The sequence below is a fragment of the Schistocerca gregaria genome, chromosome X (assembly GCF_023897955.1).
Source record: "Schistocerca gregaria isolate iqSchGreg1 chromosome X, iqSchGreg1.2, whole genome shotgun sequence".
Lineage (NCBI taxonomy): Eukaryota > Metazoa > Arthropoda > Insecta > Orthoptera > Acrididae > Schistocerca > Schistocerca gregaria.
In genome coordinates this window covers 680,504,361-680,520,834 of record NC_064931.1, presented here as the reverse complement: position 1 = coordinate 680,520,834, position 16,474 = coordinate 680,504,361, and positions in this window count along the sequence as shown.

The window sequence follows — 16,474 nt, the reverse complement described above, 5'->3', positions numbered from 1 at the left end:
CCTTTACCCAGTAGTCAATTTTGTATCTGGATCAAAATGCCAAAACTCTCATTGACTTTAGAATGGAAGAAATCATATGACTAGATAAAAACGATCCTCAAGATACAACTCAATGTGATGTACAGTGCCTACGAATATTCTGAAACTATATTAATTAAATATAGTCAAAGAAAATTAACAAATGATGATAGATATTTCTTGTGAAACGTGTACAATAGAAATCATATGACTAGATAAAAACGATCCTCAAGATACAACTCAATGTGATGTACAGTGTCTACAAATATGATTCATATTCTGAAACTATATTAATTAAAGATATTCAAAGAAAATTAACAAATGATGATAGATATTTCTTGTGAAACGTATACAATAGACGAGTGAGAGTATGTGTTTAATAAGATAGTTATTACGACACCAAACATAAAATTTGTGTCATGTACTTTCTGTTCACATCACATTAACATTTACTGAAAGAGGATTATGAGTGAACGAAAAAAATAATCGACTGGACAATCGTTGGTGAAACCAGTCACTTGTCCTATTACTATGTAGTGGTAGTCAGGCACGAATGTACATTCCAGATATGCAGTCACATGGGTTCAGCAGGGAGGTGGGTCAGTCATGTCTTGCACCAACATCTTGTACAGATGTCAGACACCTTGTCGTTATCAAGAGTTATTTGAGGCCTGAGCAATATCAGGGCAGGATCCTTCAACCTGTCATCCAGCCCTAAGACAACTATTTAGTAATAGGTTCGTCTTTCGAGACGATAATGCACGAGTACACCATGCCCATCTCATGAACACTTTCCTCCAAGAGTTGGGAAACAGCTGAATCGAATGGCCTGAGGTAACTGCTACCATGAACCTGAATGAACATGATTGGGACAAGTTCCACTTGCAGTGTATCGTTACAAGAACCATTGACCTTAGAAGGGACACTGTCAAAGAGTGCCTGAGCAGCAATGTCACAAACACCTTGTGGAAAGCATGCCAAGGAGGACTCAAGCACTTTGCAATGCATGTGGTGGAATAATACAGCGTAGGACCTTAGATAACAGCACAGTACTGCATCAAAGACGTGTATTTTCGTACCGAGCGAGGTGGCGCAGTGGTTAGACACTGGACTCGCATTCGGGAGGACGACGGTTCAATCCCGTGTCCGGCCATCCTGATTTAGGTTTTCCATGATTTCCCTAAATCACTCCAGGCAAATTCCAGGATGGTTCCTCTGAAAGGGCACGACCGACTTCCTTCCCCATCCTTCCTTAATCCGATGAGACCGATGACCACGCTGTTTGGTCTCCTTCCCCAACCAACCAACGTGTATTTTCGAACAGTTTGTGTTTTTATTTCGCAATAAAGTCCTTTTTTTAGTTTTATGAGGACTGTTCTTTTACTTTCTATTGCCCTTGTTTCCACGACCATATCCATTTGTAGATATTCCAGCAGTGCAAAACGTTTTTTTAAATAGTTTATAACATACATAGCAAGAAGCATCTCCTCAAACTCTGCAACAGCAGCTAGTTGGTTACAACTAACAGTTAGTAAATTGGAGGAGTAGGCTACAGATACAGATTTAAAATTTTCTACAAATACACTGATGACCGAAAAAATTATGACCACCTGCTCAATAGCTTGATTGTCAGTCTTCGAAACGAAATATATCACTCAATCTGCGTACCTGGGATCTGACAGTTTGTTCGTATGCCTGTGGAGGTATGTTGTATTAAATGTCTATGCACAGGTCACTTGATTCGCTTAAAAAACAGGCCGCTGATTTGCGTGCACGGTGATGGCACCCGACAGCGACCCAGATGGATTCCATAGGATTTACATGAGGCAAATTTGTTCGCCGAGACCTTAACGTGAGTGCACTACACTGCTCCTCAAACAATTGTATAACAGTGCTGGCTCTGAGCATGAGGGGATGTAGGTGGTTCTCAGCTGTCAGCGTGTCTTCTATTATTACCGTAGGTCCCATGCAAGCACATGAGAATGTCTCCAATAGCATAATGCTGCTCCCACTAGCCTGCGTAGGTAGCTCGCTGCTCTTTTCGACCCGCCGTTCACCTCGATGACGTCGTTAGTGGAGACGACCAACGACCTAGTGTAGCAAAAATGCGTTTCACACAAAAAGCCAATATATTTCCATTGATCGACGGTCGAATCCCGATGGTTCCATACTCACTGCAATCGTAATTGACGATGTCGTTGCGTCAACATGTGAAGACATAGGAACAGTATGCTGTGGAACTTCATGTTCGGCAATATATGATGTACAGTGTGCTCTGAAACACTTGTGGGTACACCAACATTTTGCTCTTTTGTAGAGGTGCCACAGATCACCATCTCTCCTAGTTTAAAGAGCACACAAGTCTCATGTGCGTCTAACTATTTAGTGCCTGCGGTAGTTTCACTGCCCTTCTACCTCTTTTTGTGGTTGCTCATGACAGTAGCACGCCAACACTCGACCAGCTACGCCATTATCAAGATACTCGTTCAAAGGCTCTGTTTAATAATGATTTGCTCTTTGGCAAAGTTACTTATCTCAATGGATTTCCCCATTTCCAGTACATATCTTCGCTAGAGTGATTCCCCGACCACATCTGGTCCACTTACATATTTTTGTTAGCTCATCATGTACCCAAAACGCCACCTGGCGGAATCCAATATGATGGTGCGCAGGATCATAAAGTTTCAGTTTATCAGTGTAAATGTATATTTGTTGATTTTAGCTAAACTTGTCAGAGTTTCAGTCAACTGGACATGCAAAAGTGGGACACTCTTAAACATTTCAAAATTTTGGTGATGTTGGTGGTTCTCACATTTTATTCTAGGCTGTCATGTTAATGAAAATAAGGACCTTGAAAGTACTAAACGTCTTGATGTGTTTTAACCACAGGTCTTTGGGAGCAGACAAAGCAAAACCACTCCAGTTTTATAATGATTTTGTGTGATCTTAGCTATATTACTGGTGTGAAGTGTGTATATTAGTGAGACCTACTTGTCCCAAGATAGGTGAAGCTATCTGACTTGATGGGTCCAGTCTGATAACAGGTACCCACAGGATGAACCACACACTCACCATCTGGGCTGAGGGTAGGGCCCTGTCATCACCTGGTGGAATTCCATGATGGTTCATTAAGAGTATAAGGATTCTCACTTTCCCAGAATCACCAGCATACCAAACCATTGCTCATCCTACTACAGGACCAATATTCACAAATATTTCATGTTCATCAACGTACTATGTGATCTGCTTAAGGTATTACCTAGCATTTTGCTTAGGTTAAGTACCTGTCCAAACCTAGAGTTGCAGTCAACTGCCAGTCTGGTTAGTGAAGAGGTCCAGAGTAATTTTAGATGTAGTAAGGTACAGAAAGTGTGCACTACTACATATGTTTATATTTACATGTTTAATGAAATTTTGAGTGAGTACTGCAACTAAATAACAGCACTTACAGATGGGTCTAAGCAAGGAGACCCACACTGACTGCCCTATGGCTTTCCTGGTGTGTGTCGTCAACAATGGCTTTTCAAATGAATTTACAAAATTTAATGCCATTTATATTCAGTCTCACTGGAACTCCATCGGTGAATTTGGGCTGATTAGTTTGTCATCCGCTCCAAATCTTTAAGTGTTCTTCAATTTATTTATCCAGCAAATAATCATGTTTCTGTTCTTGTTCTAAATGTGCACTGCATTCAGTACCACTTAAAGATATGTAGTGTGTCATAAAGATCCAATTGTAAGAGTACTAGAATATATGTTGTTGCTACCTCCCCTCCCTTCATGTCAGTGTAAATACAACAATGCTGCCACTGTCCCATGTTACCAGTTTAGTTTTCCGAGTAATACAGTATTTTGTGGGCATGAAGAAGAGCTATTCAAATTCATACATTGATACTTCAATTTCATAGTCCTTCATATCTCTAGTCTTCATTTTAAACAGTCTGCAACCATGTTTGCGCCCCTATGAACCGCCAGAGTGGCAACTGAAATCGTCTGATCCCTGGCGCATTCAGTTCTGAGCAGAAACATTCAATCATTTTAGCATTATTGAAACATTATTGCTGACTGAACTGTGCTATCGCATGTTGTCACTGTTATTGTCGTTTCGATATTTACTTTTTATTGAGTGCAATAAGTACCTTTTAGTTTTCATCCATGTTTATGAAAAGGCCTTTACCCAGTAGTCAATTTTGTATCTGGATCAAAATGCCAAAACTCTCATTGACTTTAGAATGGAAGAAATCATATGACTAGATAAAAACGATCCTCAAGATACAACTCAATGTGATGTACAGTGCCTACGAATATTCTGAAACTATATTAATTAAATATAGTCAAAGAAAATTAACAAATGATGATAGATATTTCTTGTGAAACGTGTACAATAGAAATCATATGACTAGATAAAAACGATCCTCAAGATACAACTCAATGTGATGTACAGTGTCTACAAATATGATTCATATTCTGAAACTATATTAATTAAAGATATTCAAAGAAAATTAACAAATGATGATAGATATTTCTTGTGAAACGTATACAATAGACGAGTGAGAGTATGTGTTTAATAAGATAGTTATTACGACACCAAACATAAAATTTGTGTCATGTACTTTCTGTTCACATCACATTAACATTTACTGAAAGAGGATTATGAGTGAACGAAAAAAATAATCGACTGGACAATCGTTGGTGAAACCAGTCACTTGTCCTATTACTATGTAGTGGTAGTCAGGCACGAATGTACATTCCAGATATGCAGTCACATGGGTTCAGCAGGGAGGTGGGTCAGTCATGTCTTGCACCAACATCTTGTACAGATGTCAGACACCTTGTCGTTATCAAGAGTTATTTGAGGCCTGAGCAATATCAGGGCAGGATCCTTCAACCTGTCATCCAGCCCTAAGACAACTATTTAGTAATAGGTTCGTCTTTCGAGACGATAATGCACGAGTACACCATGCCCATCTCATGAACACTTTCCTCCAAGAGTTGGGAAACAGCTGAATCGAATGGCCTGAGGTAACTGCTACCATGAACCTGAATGAACATGATTGGGACAAGTTCCACTTGCAGTGTATCGTTACAAGAACCATTGACCTTAGAAGGGACACTGTCAAAGAGTGCCTGAGCAGCAATGTCACAAACACCTTGTGGAAAGCATGCCAAGGAGGACTCAAGCACTTTGCAATGCATGTGGTGGAATAATACAGCGTAGGACCTTAGATAACAGCACAGTACTGCTTCAAAGACGTGTATTTTCGGACCGAGCGAGGTGGCGCAGTGGTTAGACACTGGACTCGCATTCGGGAGGACGACGGTTCAATCCCGTGTCCGGCCATCCTGATTTAGGTTTTCCATGATTTCCCTAAATCACTCCAGGCAAATTCCAGGATGGTTCCTCTGAAAGGGCACGACCGACTTCCTTCCCCATCCTTCCTTAATCCGATGAGACCGATGACCACGCTGTTTGGTCTCCTTCCCCAACCAACCAACGTGTATTTTCGAACAGTTTGTGTTTTTATTTCGCAATAAAGTCCTTTTTTTAGTTTTATGAGGACTGTTCTTTTACTTTCTATTGCCCTTGTTTCCACGACCATATCCATTTGTAGATATTCCAGCAGTGCAAAACGTTTTTTTAAATAGTTTATAACATACATAGCAAGAAGCATCTCCTCAAACTCTGCAACAGCAGCTAGTTGGTTACAACTAACAGTTAGTAAATTGGAGGAGTAAGCTACAGATACAGATTTAAAATTTTCTACAAATACACTGATGACCGAAAAAATTATGACCACCTGCTCAATAGCTTGATTGTCTGTCTTCGAAACGAAATATATCACTCAATCTGCGTACCTGGGATCTGACAGTTTGTTCGTATGCCTGTGGAGGTATGTTGTATTAAATGTCTATGCACAGGTCACTTGATTCGCTTAAAAAACAGGCCGCTGATTTGCGTGCACGGTGATGGCACCCGACAGCGACCCAGATGGATTCCATAGGATTTACATGAGGCAAATTTGTTCGCCGAGACCTTAACGTGAGTGCACTACACTGCTCCTCAAACAATTGTATAACAGTGCTGGCTCTGAGCATGAGGGGATGTAGGTGGTTCTCAGCTGTCAGCGTGTCTTCTATTATTACCGTAGGTCCCATGCAAGCACATGAGAATGTCTCCAATAGCATAATGCTGCTCCCACTAGCCTGCGTAGGTAGCTCGCTGCTCTTTTCGACCCGCCGTTCACCTCGATGACGTCGTTAGTGGAGACGACCAACGACCTAGTGTAGCAAAAATGCGTTTCACACAAAAAGCCAATATATTTCCATTGATCGACGGTCGAATCCCGATGGTTCCATACTCACTGCAATCGTAATTGACGATGTCGTTGCGTCAACATGTGAAGACATAGGAACAGTATGCTGTGGAACTTCATGTTCGGCAATATATGATGTACAGTGTGCTCTGAAACACTTGTGGGTACACCAACATTTTGCTCTTTTGTAGAGGTGCCACAGATCACCATCTCTCCTAGTTTAAAGAGCACACAAGTCTCATGTGCGTCTAACTATTTAGTGCCTGCGGTAGTTTCACTGCCCTTCTACCTCTTTTTGTGGTTGCTCATGACAGTAGCACGCCAACACTCGACCAGCTACGCCATTATCAAGATACTCGTTCAAAGGCTCTGTTTAATAATGATTTGCTCTTTGGCAAAGTTACTTATCTCAATGGATTTCCCCATTTCCAGTACATATCTTCGCTAGAGTGATTCCTCGACCACATCTGGTCCACTTACATATTTTTGTTAGCTCATCATGTACCCAAAACGCCACCTGGCGGAATCCAATATGATGGTGCGCAGGATCATAAAGTTTCAGTTTATCAGTGTAAATGTATATTTGTTGATTTTAGCTAAACTTGTCAGAGTTTCAGTCAACAGGACATGCAAAAGTGGGACACTCTTAAACATTTCAAAATTTTGGTGATGTTGGTGGTTCTCACATTTTATTCTAGGCTGCCATGTTAATGAAAATAAGGACCTTGAAAGTACTAAACGTCTTGATGTGTTTTAACCACAGGTCTTTGGGAGCAGACAAAGCAAAACCACTCCAGTTTTATAATGATTTTGTGTGATCTTAGCTATATTACTGGTGTGAAGTGTGTATATTAGTGAGACCTACTTGTCCCAAGATAGGTGAAGCTATCTGACTTGATGGGTCCAGTCTGATAACAGGTACCCACAGGATGAACCCCTCACTCACCATCTGGGCTGAGGGTAGGGCCCTGTCATCACCTGGTGGAATTCCATGATGGTTCATTAAGAGTATAAGGATTCTCACTTTCCCAGAATCACCAGCATACCAAACCATTGCTCATCCTACTACAGGACCAATATTCACAAATATTTCATGTTCATCAACGTACTATGTGATCTGCTTAAGGTATTACCTAGCATTTTGCTTAGGTTAAGTACCTGTCCAAACCTAGAGTTGCAGTCGACTGCCAGTCTGGTTAGTGAAGAGGTCCAGAGTAATTTTAGATGTAGTAAGGTACAGAAAGTGTGCACTACTACATATGTTTATATTTACATGTTTAATGAAATTTTGAGTGAGTACTGCAACTAAATAACAGCACTTACAGATGGGTCTAAGCAAGGAGACCCACACTGACTGCCCTATGGCTTTCCTGGTGTGTGTCGTCAACAACGGCTTTTCAAATGAATTTACAAAATTTAATGCCATTTATATTCAGTCTCACTGGAACTCCATCGGTGAATTTGGGCTGATTAGTTTGTCATCCGCTCCAAATCTTTAAGTGTTCTTCAATTTATTTATCCAGCAAATAATCATGTTTCTGTTCTTGTTCTAAATGTGCACTGCTTTCAGTACCACTTAAAGATATGTAGTGCGTCATAAAGATCCAATTGTAAGAGTACTAGATTATATGTTGTTGCTACCTCCCCTCCCTTCATGTCAGTGTAAATACAACAATGCTGCCACTGTGCCCATGTTACCAGTTTAGTTTTCCGAGTAATACAGTATTTTGTGGGCATGAAGAAGAGCTATTCAAATTCATACATTGATACTTCAATTTCATAGTCCTTCATATCTCTAGTGTTCATTTTAAACAGTCTGCAACCATGTTTGCGCCCCTATGAACCGCCAGAGTGGCAACTGAAATCGTCTGATCCCTGGCGCATTCAGTTCTGAGCAGAAACATTCAATCATTTTAGCATTATTGAAACATTATTGCTGACTGAACTGTGCTATCGCATGTTGTCACTGTTATTGTCGTTTCGATATTTACTTTTTATTGAGTGCAATAAGTACCTTTTAGTTTTCATCCATGTTTATGAAAAGGCCTTTACCCAGTAGTCAATTTTGTATCTGGATCAAAATGCCAAAACTCTCATTGACTTTAGAATGGAAGAAATCATATGACTAGATAAAAACGATCCTCAAGATACAACTCAATGTGATGTACAGTGCCTACAAATATTCTGAAACTATATTAATTAAATATATTCAAAGAAAATTAACAAATGATGATAGATATTTCTTGTGAAACGTGTACAATAGAAATCATATGACTAGATAAAAACGATCCTCAAGATACAACTCAATGTGATGTACAGTGTCTACAAATATGATTCATATTCTGAAACTATATTAATTAAAGATATTCAAAGAAAATTAACAAATGATGATAGATATTTCTTGTGAAACGTATACAATAGACGAGTGAGAGTATGTGTTTAATAAGATAGTTATTACGACACCAAACATAAAATTTGTGTCATGTACTTTCTGTTCACATCACATTAACATTTACTGAAAGAGGATTATGAGTGAACGAAAAAAATAATCGACTGGACAATCGTTGGTGAAACCAGTCACTTGTCCTATTACTATGTAGTGGTAGTCAGGCACGAATGTACATTCCAGATATGCAGTCACATGGGTTCAGCAGGGAGGTGGGTCAGTCATGTCTTGCACCAACATCTTGTACAGATGTCAGACACCTTGTCGTTATCAAGAGTTATTTGAGGCCTGAGCAATATCAGGGCAGGATCCTTCAACCTGTCATCCAGCCCTAAGACAACTATTTAGTAATAGGTTCGTCTTTCGAGACGATAATGCACGAGTACACCATGCCCATCTCATGAACACTTTCCTCCAAGAGTTGGGAAACAGCTGAATCGAATGGCCTGAGGTAACTGCTACCATGAACCTGAATGAACATGATTGGGACAAGTTCCACTTGCAGTGTATCGTTACAAGAACCATTGACCTTAGAAGGGACACTGTCAAAGAGTGCCTGAGCAGCAATGTCACAAACACCTTGTGGAAAGCATGCCAAGGAGGACTCAAGCACTTTGCAATGCATGTGGTGGAATAATACAGCGTAGGACCTTAGATAACAGCACAGTACTGCTTCAAAGACGTGTATTTTCGTACCGAGCGAGGTGGCGCATTGGTTAGACACTGGACTCGCATTCGGGAGGACGACGGTTCAATCCCGTGTCCGGCCATCCTGATTTAGGTTTTCCATGATTTCCCTAAATCACTCCAGGCAAATTCCAGGATGGTTCCTCTGAAAGGGCACGACCGACTTCCTTCCCCATCCTTCCTTAATCCGATGAGACCGATGACCACGCTGTTTGGTCTCCTTCCCCAACCAACCAACGTGTATTTTCGAACAGTTTGTGTTTTTATTTCGCAATAAAGTCCTTTTTTTAGTTTTATGAGGACTGTTCTTTTACTTTCTATTGCCCTTGTTTCCACGACCATATCCGTTTGTAGATATTCCAGCAGTGCAAAACGTTTTTTTAAATAGTTTATAACATACATAGCAAGAAGCATCTCCTCAAACTCTGCAACAGCAGCTAGTTGGTTACAACTAACAGTTAGTAAATTGGAGGAGTAGGCTACAGATACAGATTTAAAATTTTCTACAAATACACTGATGACCGAAAAAATTATGACCACCTGCTCAATAGCTTGATTGTCAGTCTTCGAAACGAAATATATCACTCAATCTGCGTACCTGGGATCTGACAGTTTGTTCGTATGCCTGTGGAGGTATGTTGTATTAAATGTCTATGCACAGGTCACTTGATTCGCTTAAAAAACAGGCCGCTGATTTGCGTGCACGGTGATGGCACCCGACAGCGACCCAGATGGATTCCATAGGATTTACATGAGGCAAATTTGTTCGCCGAGACCTTAACGTGAGTGCACTACACTGCTCCTCAAACAATTGTATAACAGTGCTGGCTCTGAGCATGAGGGGATGTAGGTGGTTCTCAGCTGTCAGCGTGTCTTCTATTATTACCGTAGGTCCCATGCAAGCACATGAGAATGTCTCCAATAGCATAATGCTGCTCCCACTAGCCTGCGTAGGTAGCTCGCTGCTCTTTTCGACCCGCCGTTCACCTCGATGACGTCGTTAGTGGAGACGACCAACGACCTAGTGTAGCAAAAATGCGTTTCACACAAAAAGCCAATATATTTCCATTGATCGACGGTCGAATCCCGATGGTTCCATACTCACTGCAATCGTAATTGACGATGTCGTTGCGTCAACATGTGAAGACATAGGAACAGTATGCTGTGGAACTTCATGTTCGGCAATATATGATGTACAGTGTGCTCTGAAACACTTGTGGGTACACCAACATTTTGCTCTTTTGTAGAGGTGCCACAGATCACCATCTCTCCTAGTTTAAAGAGCACACAAGTCTCATGTGCGTCTAACTATTTAGTGCCTGCGGTAGTTTCACTGCCCTTCTACCTCTTTTTGTGGTTGCTCATGACAGTAGCACGCCAACACTCGACCAGCTACGCCATTATCAAGATACTCGTTCAAAGGCTCTGTTTAATAATGATTTGCTCTTTGGCAAAGTTACTTATCTCAATGGATTTCCCCATTTCCAGTACATATCTTCGCTAGAGTGATTCCCCGACCACATCTGGTCCACTTACATATTTTTGTTAGCTCATCATGTACCCAAAACGCCACCTGGCGGAATCCAATATGATGGTGCGCAGGATCATAAAGTTTCAGTTTATCAGTGTAAATGTATATTTGTTGATTTTAGCTAAACTTGTCAGAGTTTCAGTCAACTGGACATGCAAAAGTGGGACACTCTTAAACATTTCAAAATTTTGGTGATGTTGGTGGTTCTCACATTTTATTCTAGGCTGTCATGCTAATGAAAATAAGGACCTTGAAAGTACTAAACGTCTTGATGTGTTTTAACCACAGGTCTTTGGGAGCAGACAAAGCAAAACCACTCCAGTTTTATAATGATTTTGTGTGATCTTAGCTATATTACTGGTGTGAAGTGTGTATATTAGTGAGACCTACTTGTCCCAAGATAGGTGAAGCTATCTGACTTGATGGGTCCAGTCTGATAACAGGTACCCACAGGATGAACCCCACACTCACCATCTGGGCTGAGGGTAGGGCCCTGTCATCACCTGGTGGAATTCCATGATGGTTCATTAAGAGTATAAGGATTCTCACTTTCCCAGAATCACCAGCATACCAAACCATTGCTCATCCTACTACAGGACCAATATTCACAAATATTTCATGTTCATCAACGTACTATGTGATCTGCTTAAGCTATTACCTAGCATTTTGCTTAGGTTAAGTACCTGTCCAAACCTAGAGTTGCAGTCGACTGCCAGTCTGGTTAGTGAAGAGGTCCAGAGTAATTTTAGATGTAGTAAGGTACAGAAAGTGTGCACTACTACATATGTTTATATTTACATGTTTAATGAAATTTTGAGTGAGTACTGCAACTAAATAACAGCACTTACAGATGGGTCTAAGCAAGGAGACCCACACTGACTGCCCTATGGCTTTCCTGGTGTGTGTCGTCAACAACGGCTTTTCAAATGAATTTACAAAATTTAATGCCATTTATATTCAGTCTCACTGGAACTCCATCGGTGAATTTGGGCTGATTAGTTTGTCATCCGCTCCAAATCTTTAAGTGTTCTTCAATTTATTTATCCAGCAAATAATCGTGTTTCTGTTCTTGTTCTAAATGTGCACTGCTTTCAGTACCACTTAAAGATATGTAGTGCGTCATAAAGATCCAATTGTAAGAGTACTAGAATATATGTTGTTGCTACCTCCCCTCCCTTCATGTCAGTGTAAATACAACAATGCTGCCACTGTGCCCATGTTACCAGTTTAGTTTTCCGAGTAATACAGTATTTTGTGGGCATGAAGAAGAGCTATTCAAATTCATACATTGATACTTCAATTTCATAGTCCTTCATATCTCTAGTCTTCATTTTAAACAGTCTGCAACCATGTTTGCGCCCCTATGAACCGCCAGAGTGGCAACTGAAATCGTCTGATCCCTGGCGCATTCAGTTCTGAGCAGAAACGTTCAATCACTTTAGCATTATTGAAACATTATTGCTGACTGAACTGTGCTATCGCATGTTGTCACTGTTATTGTCGTTTCGATATTTACTTTTTATTGAGTGCAATAAGTACCTTTTAGTTTTCATCCATGTTTATGAAAAGGCCTTTACCCAGTAGTCAATTTTGTATCTGGATCAAAATGCCAAAACTCTCATTGACTTTAGAATGGAAGAAATCATATGACTAGATAAAAACGATCCTCAAGATACAACTCAATGTGATGTACAGTGCCTACGAATATTCTGAAACTATATTAATTAAATATATTCAAAGAAAATTAACAAATGATGATAGATATTTCTTGTGAAACGTGTACAATAGAAATCATATGACTAGATAAAAACGATCCTCAAGATACAACTCAATGTGATGTACAGTGTCTACAAATATGATTCATATTCTGAAACTATATTAATTATAGATATTCAAAGAAAATTAACAAATGATGATAGATATTTCTTGTGAAACGTGTCCATAAGACAAGTGAGAGTATGTGTTTAATAAGATAGTTATTACGACACCAAACATAAAATTTGTGTCATGTACTTTCTGTTCACATCACATTAACATTTACTGAAAGAGGCTTATGAGTGAACGAAATAAATAATCGACTGGACAATCGTTGGTGAAACCAGTCACTTGTCCTATTACTATGTAGTGGTAGTCAGGCACGAATGTACATTCCAGATATGCAGTCACATGGGTTCAGCAGGGAGGTGGGTCAGTCATGTCTTGCACCAACATCTTGTACAGATGTCAGACACCTTGTCGTTATCAAGAGTTATTTGAGGCCTGAGCAATATCAGGGCAGGATCCTTCAACCTGTCATCCAGCCCTAAGACAACTATTTAGTAATAGGTTCGTCTTTCGAGACGATAATGCACGAGTACACCATGCCCATCTCATGAACACTTTCCTCCAAGAGTTGGGAAACAGCTGAATCGAATGGCCTGAGGTAACTGCTACCATGAACCTGAATGAACATGATTGGGACAAGTTCCACTTGCAGTGTATCGTTACAAGAACCATTGACCTTAGAAGGGACACTGTCAAAGAGTGCCTGAGCAGCAATGTCACAAACACCTTGTGGAAAGCATGCCAAGGAGGACTCAAGCACTTTGCAATGCATGTGGTGGAATAATACAGTGTAGGAACTTAGATAACAGCACAATACTGCATCAAAGACGTGTATTTTCGTACCGAGCGAGGTGGCGCAGTGGTTAGACACTGGACTCGCATTCGGGAGGACGACGGTTCAATCCCGTGTCCGGCCATCCTGATTTAGGTTTTCCATGATTTCCCTAAATCACTCCAGGCAAATTCCAGGATGGTTCCTCTGAAAGGGCACGACCGACTTCCTTCCCCATCCTTCCTTAATCCGATGAGACCGATGACCACGCTGTTTGGTCTCCTTCCCCAACCAACCAACGTGTATTTTCGAACAGTTTGTGTTTTTATTTCGCAATAAAGTCCTTTTTTTAGTTTTATGAGGACTGTTCTTTTACTTTCTATTGCCCTTGTTTCCACGACCATATCCATTTGTAGATATTCCAGCAGTGCAAAACGTTTTTTTAAATAGTTTATAACATACATAGCAAGAAGCATCTCCTCAAACTCTGCAACAGCAGCTAGTTGGTTACAACTAACAGTTAGTAAATTGGAGGAGTAGGCTACAGATACAGATTTAAAATTTTCTACAAATACACTGATGACCGAAAAAATTATGACCACCTGCTCAATAGCTTGATTGTCAGTCTTCGAAACGAAATATATCACTCAATCTGCGTACCTGGGATCTGACAGTTTGTTCGTATGCCTGTGGAGGTATGTTGTATTAAATGTCTATGCACAGGTCACTTGATTCGCTTAAAAAACAGGCCGCTGATTTGCGTGCACGGTGATGGCACCCGACAGCGACCCAGATGGATTCCATAGGATTTACATGAGGCAAATTTGTTCGCCGAGACCTTAACGTGAGTGCACTACACTGCTCCTCAAACAATTGTATAACAGTGCTGGCTCTGAGCATGAGGGGATGTAGGTGGTTCTCAGCTGTCAGCGTGTCTTCTATTATTACCGTAGGTCCCATGCAAGCACATGAGAATGTCTCCAATAGCATAATGCTGCTCCCACTAGCCTGCGTAGGTAGCTCGCTGCTCTTTTCGACCCGCCGTTCACCTCGATGACGTCGTTAGTGGAGACGACCAACGACCTAGTGTAGCAAAAATGCGTTTCACACAAAAAGCCAATATATTTCCATTGATCGACGGTCGAATCCCGATGGTTCCATACTCACTGCAATCGTAATTGACGATGTCGTTGCGTCAACATGTGAAGACATAGGAACAGTATGCTGTGGAACTTCATGTTCGGCAATATATGATGTACAGTGTGCTCTGAAACACTTGTGGGTACACCAACATTTTGCTCTTTTGTAGAGGTGCCACAGATCACCATCTCTCCTAGTTTAAAGAGCACACAAGTCTCATGTGCGTCTAACTATTTAGTGCCTGCGGTAGTTTCACTGCCCTTCTACCTCTTTTTGTGGTTGCTCATGACAGTAGCACGCCAACACTCGACCAGCTACGCCATTATCAAGATACTCGTTCAAAGGCTCTGTTTAATAATGATTTGCTCTTTGGCAAAGTTACTTATCTCAATGGATTTCCCCATTTCCAGTACATATCTTCGCTAGAGTGATTCCCCGACCACATCTGGTCCACTTACATATTTTTGTTAGCTCATCATGTACCCAAAACGCCACCTGGCGGAATCCAATATGATGGTGCGCAGGATCATAAAGTTTCAGTTTATCAGTGTAAATGTATATTTGTTGATTTTAGCTAAACTTGTCAGAGTTTCAGTCAACTGGACATGCAAAAGTGGGACACTCTTAAACATTTCAAAATTTTGGTGATGTTGGTGGTTCTCACATTTTATTCTAGGCTGTCATGCTAATGAAAATAAGGACCTTGAAAGTACTAAACGTCTTGATGTGTTTTAACCACAGGTCTTTGGGAGCAGACAAAGCAAAACCACTCCAGTTTTATAATGATTTTGTGTGATCTTAGCTATATTACTGGTGTGAAGTGTGTATATTAGTGAGACCTACTTGTCCCAAGATAGGTGAAGCTATCTGACTTGATGGGTCCAGTCTGATAACAGGTACCCACAGGATGAACCCCACACTCACCATCTGGGCTGAGGGTAGGGCCCTGTCATCACCTGGTGGAATTCCATGATGGTTCATTAAGAGTATAAGGATTCTCACTTTCCCAGAATCACCAGCATACCAAACCATTGCTCATCCTACTACAGGACCAATATTCACAAATATTTCATGTTCATCAACGTACTATGTGATCTGCTTAAGCTATTACCTAGCATTTTGCTTAGGTTAAGTACCTGTCCAAACCTAGAGTTGCAGTCGACTGCCAGTCTGGTTAGTGAAGAGGTCCAGAGTAATTTTAGATGTAGTAAGGTACAGAAAGTGTGCACTACTACATATGTTTATATTTACATGTTTAATGAAATTTTGAGTGAGTACTGCAACTAAATAACAGCACTTACAGATGGGTCTAAGCAAGGAGACCCACACTGACTGCCCTATGGCTTTCCTGGTGTGTGTCGTCAACAACGGCTTTTCAAATGAATTTACAAAATTTAATGCCATTTATATTCAGTCTCACTGGAACTCCATCGGTGAATTTGGGCTGATTAGTTTGTCATCCGCTCCAAATCTTTAAGTGTTCTTCAATTTATTTATCCAGCAAATAATCATGTTTCTGTTCTTGTTCTAAATGTGCACTGCTTTCAGTACCACTTAAAGATTTGTAGTGCGTCATAAAGATCCAATTGTAAGAGTACTAGAATATATGTTGTTGCTACCTCCCCTCCCTTCATGTCAGTGTAAATACAACAATGCTGCCACTGTGCCCATGTTACCAGTTTAGTTTTCCGAGTAATACAGTATTTTGTGGGCATGAAGAAGAGCTATTCAAATTCATACAT